Source organism: Epinephelus lanceolatus, chromosome 17, assembly GCF_041903045.1.
Source record: "Epinephelus lanceolatus isolate andai-2023 chromosome 17, ASM4190304v1, whole genome shotgun sequence".
NCBI classification, from domain to species: Eukaryota; Metazoa; Chordata; class Actinopteri; order Perciformes; family Serranidae; genus Epinephelus; species Epinephelus lanceolatus.
The window spans coordinates 41,649,674-41,655,673 of record NC_135750.1 but is presented as its reverse complement, the minus strand read 5'-3'; the positions used below and the strand labels follow the sequence as shown (position 1 = coordinate 41,655,673).

Below are 6,000 nucleotides of genomic sequence, written 5' to 3'. Positions count from 1 at the left end.
AGTCTCTTTTATTTCATATCTGCACAGCTTTATCCACACAGGCAGGAGGTCACTAACGTTGTATACGACTTAACTCATTATCTTTTACCACATTAACCACTGTGAAATACATAAACATTAATCACTGTGTAATGGGTAACGTGAGTGATTTACAACACATTTAAACATAGTTTTCTTTGGCTTATGGCCTTGAACACATTGTCTCATGGCATGTTGGGAAACACCACCCATTTAGCCCCAGTACGCCACAATATGTCAAGTGCACAATGATAGTGCTGTTTATTGGTCTTAAACTATTGAGGTTAAATCCGCTTTATACATTTTAGTCAAATTAACTCTTAAAATTTTTTGACTTGCCCACAAAGGATGAGTTTTTGTACATTAAAATGTTGTGTCATGAATTGATTGGGGTTTACAGTGTACAGGGAACTTTGTTTCTTACTTCTCAGGTGTTTTTTATTTTATATTAAATAAACTGTTGCTTAGATTTAGCTCGAAAATCACTGTGAAATAAATAATGAAATACAAAACAATGAAATTTGGACCTAAAAGCTACCATATGTCAAGTCCCCAGCCCTTTGCTATTCCAACTTACAACAGTGCAGGTAAATAAACAACTGCCCTGTGGAGGCTGCAGGGAGAAAGAGATAGAGAGAGGAGAGGTTTGTTTGTAGACAGAGAGCCAACAGGAGAGGGAGGTGGAGGAGTGTGTGTTTGCACTTAGTGTGTGTGTCTATGCGTACGCATGTGCCCCATGTGCGTGCAACGAAAGGGGGAGAGCGAAAGAGAGAGAGGGTAGGGGCCGTCTCTTCTACACTGGACCTGTCACGCACAATATTTAGCATGAAGTAAACCCCTCCCCACCCCCCCTATACTCTGTGCTGGGATCAAGCCTCACTACTCCACAGCCTTCATGTCTGACAGCACAGAGGGAAGAACAAGAACAAGTAGGAAACTGACCGACGCCTTTTCTGACTTTTGGACGCTGCGGGGAACTTTTTGTCCATGTCACCAGCAAACCTGAGTCCAGGACACCCATCAGCCTGTAGCAAAGCTCTTTGCGTTTTCCACGGATTAATTTAACCAGACCGGGATTCGATGTAAGTGCAAGTAACCGCACTTCTCACTCCTCTATCTCTTTCTAACGTCACTTTTTGTCTTAGTGCCTGGAATTCACCAAGCGCTTTTTAAAATTAGTGCGTAAAAGTTGACAAAATCTAGCCGAGATGTAGAGCAGGGGCTTCATTAACTCTTTTAAGATAGGGCTACAGCTTGGAGCTTTCCATACCAGAAACGCTTAGTTCTTCGTGTACAAGTTGAAGTACCAAGAATAAGCTTTTAAGGGTTGTGGATTTGGCTTGAAACAAATAGGCTAGAAAAGGAAATTCTGAACAGCAGAATTTACTTTAAGGTGTGCGTCCACGGACCACATTGTTGTTGTTGATGAGAGGCATCACTTTAGGCACTGTGACATATTTGAAAGTGTGTATCGCATCTTCCATTTAGACAAAAATGATCACCGTGATTTAAAAAATATATCAAAAGAAAACGTTTAATTCAAACAGCAAAAGAGGCTCTGTGGAAAGGCTCCATGTAATTTGGGCCTTGCTGAATTTTAACGTTTTAACGTTACATTAATTTAACGTTACATTAATGTCAATATTAACATTAATATTAACATTAGGCTACAGTGATGGCGTTTCGGTGACAACAGTTACAAAGTATTCGTACAGCGCCAAATTCTCCGTCCGTCTGTGTGTGAGGAAAAATGGCAAGAACCGTGTGAAGCAGAGCGACCAATCCAACAAAAGCCTACTGAATTAGGCTATCATGTTTATAGCTTGGCATATTTTCTCCAAAATTCTAAGACTCCGCAGAGGCGGACGTTGTGAAAATATTTGGGAGGTCAAAAATATTTGGAGATGTGGAGGAAATTGATAGGTGGCAGGTGTTTGCTGGGGCCACAGGAGACCGCGGACAGAAAAACAAAGCTGTGAACCCCCTGCCACACACACACACACACGCACGCACGCACGCACGTGAGCGCGCGCAACAAACACACTTCCCCAACTTCTATCTTATGCTTGTAATATTTGCATCCCTATTTCAAAGATTACGAACAGGTCATGTCATTTTTTTGAACATTTTAATATTTATGAGTGACTTTGACATTGGAAACAGCAGTATGACGACAACAATAACAACAATAATAACGGCAGCAAAAACAACAACTACAGCAACAACAGCAAAATAGCCTAACAACAACAATAATAGCTATTATTATTATTATTATTATTATTATTATTAAAATTATTAGTAGTAGTAGTAGTAGCTAGTAGTAGTAGTAGTAGTAGTATAAAATGAAATAAAATTAAGGTCTACTTTCTAGCTTTTTCTGGATCTTTTAGCAGCATCTTACGGTTTTCCTCAGCGGATGTATATTTTAAAAATAGGCCTATGTATATTTCGATTAATATTGATTTTAAAAATAGTTTCTTATTGTTCACGGCCCGTTGTTGGACCGTGGCTAACCGAAGGTGAAATATGGAACCCATTCTGCATTACTCGTCCAAAATAAATGGCCCAAATAAAAATTCTGTCATTTTAGAAATTGTTAAATAAAAAGCGGAGCCCTCAGTGCACGAGTTGTAACCCAGAAATGATATTTTATATTCTTCAATATAAAAAGGCCTGATGCGTATTTTAAGGTTTAGGATACAGTTCCTTGTGCTTAACAATTTCCGTTAGTTTTAAAGCTCGCGCTGTTAAAAAAAAAAAAAAAATCAAAGGCAAGAATCACCGGCTTAGATTTCCTCCACCAGGCCTTCAGTTAGTAGCCTCTTTTGCATCTGTTCCCAGGTCAGGACATATGAAAATAAGATTTGTTTAATCGAAATTTACGTTCGGCCTCAGGCTAGAATGTAAATATTTCTTTAAGTGGTTATCACCAACCGTGTGCAACACAGGCGCTTCTGAAAACCACTGCCCGCTGCGCTGAGAGGCCAGCAAGTTACATCACAGTGCATCTGGATCATGGAATTAAATCACAGAATAACAAGGCATTTCAAATTGCTAAAACACACAAAATGTGAAGATAAAAAATATGCATTTACATAAATTCAAAGCGGTGGACTTGTATTTAATTTCTAGGCCTTATATTTCTCTTTTAAAACCATTAACTGTGAAAGAAAAACTTATTCTAAATCTAAATTAACATGCTCATAATAGGCTATCGCCGAAACTTTAACGATATTCATCATATCATTTATACTTATACCTTGGACTCATTTAATTCTTCTCCATACATCCTGCATAACATAGGTTGTTATCCTCTTATAGACAGTCAAAATCAGTGAAATACATTTCTTGCTCTACCGTAATAAATTGTTGATATAGAAAGGCTCTGTGTTAATCACTGTTATGGACTTGTATTAGCTAGCACAGCCAATTATTTCCCGTCCATCTATGCACGGAGGAGTGATTCTGCTGCAGGACTGCCTGCTCCTCACTCCCTCAATCATATGCAAATGGCTGTTATAGGAGGGCAAAAATTAACATCTACAAACATTGGACTGAAATTCCATCTGCCGTCTCTTCGAGGAGGCCCTTAATAAGTTCTCAGGCAGCAAAGTGACACACATCTTAATCAACTCTTAATCCCGGGAATTAATTCTCGACGCGTTTATGAATAATTCCCGGGCTAATGTCTGCAGTCCGTGGAAATGCAAGAGACTTCCGCGCGCACCGCCAGATGGACCCGGCAATCTCCCGAAAAATGAGAGGATTTTTCCTCCATTATTATTATTATTATTATTATTATTATTATTATCATTATTATTTTATAATCATTATTACTATTATCAGCAGATATATATTTTAATGAAATCGGTGTTACTGAACAGCTGCATATGAAGACCAGAGACTCATCTTGCAGTTGATTTGCGTCCATTTCTAAAAGGAGGCTCTCAGCATTAAGAGGAAACTTACAGTGCCATTCCAGTAGTGTTTTATTTCAGTAAATAAGCATGATACAGCGTGTTGGGTGGATGTGAAGGCAGAAGTGACTGCTTCAGTGCCCCAAGTGCTCCAGGAAATAGCCCAGGCCCTGTGGTAAACTAGATGAAGAGGAGGGTAAAAGCCTAATCAAATCAGCTCAGGTCCATTTTTGATGTTCATGAAGTTCACTCAGGAGTTAGCTCACACTAGGATGTGTAACCACAGAGGGAAAGCAACGAATACACAGCTACCATTTCTGCTTTGGAGTGGCTCAGTGATCCATCTGACTGTCAGCTACTGAGCACCTCAGCCTGCTTGTTAGCTCAGTGATAGCTTGTTGGCCATATTGAGCTCACAGGGAGGGGGAGAGGGGCTCTTGATTTTGGAAATATAATCATGTGGCGCCCCTGATGTGTGTGTGTGTGTGTGTGTGTGTGTGCCTGTGTGTGTGGCAGGGTGGGGAACAGGGAGGGGGTGGAGGTGGAGGGTACTGACACCTTGTTCTGGACAAAATGACTGGCTTGCATCACCTGCACACCCTTCACTGCCAAGCCGGCCAGCCTCTCAGCACCACACTGACACCAGGCCGTCTGTCCATTCATCACTGTCATTGCAGATTTAGCTCTCAGGACTGGCTCACATTTATAATTCTGACCAAAATACTGGACCTTGCCGCTAGTAGACCTGGACTCTGCCCTCACAAATGGACAGCTGTTGCTCTGTCAGGCCAGTACGCTGACTGAAGTGTTCCAACAGCAACTAGGACCTGTCCTGTGGAGTGTAAAAAAAACCCAGAGAGATGTCTCAACACATACATACAGCTAAGGTAATGCTGTTTCAAACAAAAATTATGGTCTCCTTTTAATTTGAAAGAGGTAATAACATGTAAGCTGCTTGTGTGTTGACTTCATCTCTCATTGCTTTTTGCTGTACATTTGTGCTGAGTTATATTCAACAAAGAGAAAGCTCAGCTTTAGCTTGTTCAAAGGGACATAAAACACTTTGACCTTTCTTAAAATAAGTTAACAGAATCCTTCTGCAAAGATGATTGCATGAAGGTTGGCTGTGTTTGTCAGATCAGTAATTTGCCTGTAACATTGAGCTACAGCTCTATCAGAGGAGGCTTGCTAATATGTCAAATCACACAAATGAGACAAATCAGTGGAGATTGAACAAGAATCAATCGTTCTTGTTCAACCACACAACAAAGTACTGACAGCAAAGCCAACAAAAGAACTTTAATTAAATTCATTTCAATTCAATTCAACTCAGTTCAATTCAATTCAATTCAATTCAATTCAGTTCAATTCCATTTTATTTATAGTGCCCAATATCACAAATAACAATTTACCTCACAGGGCTTCACAGCATATGACATCCCTCTGTCCTTTGGACCCTCACAGCAGCTAAGGAGAAACTCCTCCAAAAAACCCCTTTAACGGGGGAAAAAAATGGTAGAAACCTCAGGAAGAGCAACTGAGGAGGGATCCCTCTTCCAGGACGGACAGACATGCAATAGTTGTTGTACAGAACAGATCAACATAATAAATTTGCAGTAATTCATAGGACAAAATGATACATAATCAGACGGCGAGACAGAGAGAGAAACTGAGACAGAGAGAGATGCAGGTCAGACAGTAATGACAACAGCTACAATACATTAATTTTAGTAATAATATTATAGTAATAATAACAGTAATTGTGGTAGCATATGTTGTAAGTGTATATTAATATTAAATAGTATATATATGTGACAATAATGATTATATGTGTATAATAACAGTAGAAGTATGAAATAACAGCAGCAATAGGAGGCATCAGGCAGGACCACGGCAGCAGCACAACCATGACACACAATCCAGGCGTAGCTGCGATACGAGGGAACCTGCCAGACAGTGGGGCACAAATGCAGGACACATTTTCATGGTATGCTTTTGAAATCCAAAAATGATGAACAAGTGATGAGCAATGAACAAGAGGAAAAGTCCCAAAGAGGGAGACAAT

At 39.9% G+C, this 6,000-nt stretch overlaps 1 protein-coding gene across 1 annotated transcript in view; it reads left to right on the top strand.

Annotated features, from left to right (window-relative positions):
• Positions 1-880: 880 nt before the first annotated feature.
• Positions 881-6,000, top strand: part of pitx3 (paired-like homeodomain 3) — a 29,136-nt gene continuing 24,016 nt past the window's right edge. The window contains exon 1 of the mRNA XM_033613723.2: positions 881-1,100. The gene's annotated coding sequence lies outside the window, so the exon portion shown is untranslated. The remainder of the gene's footprint in view (positions 1,101-6,000) is intronic.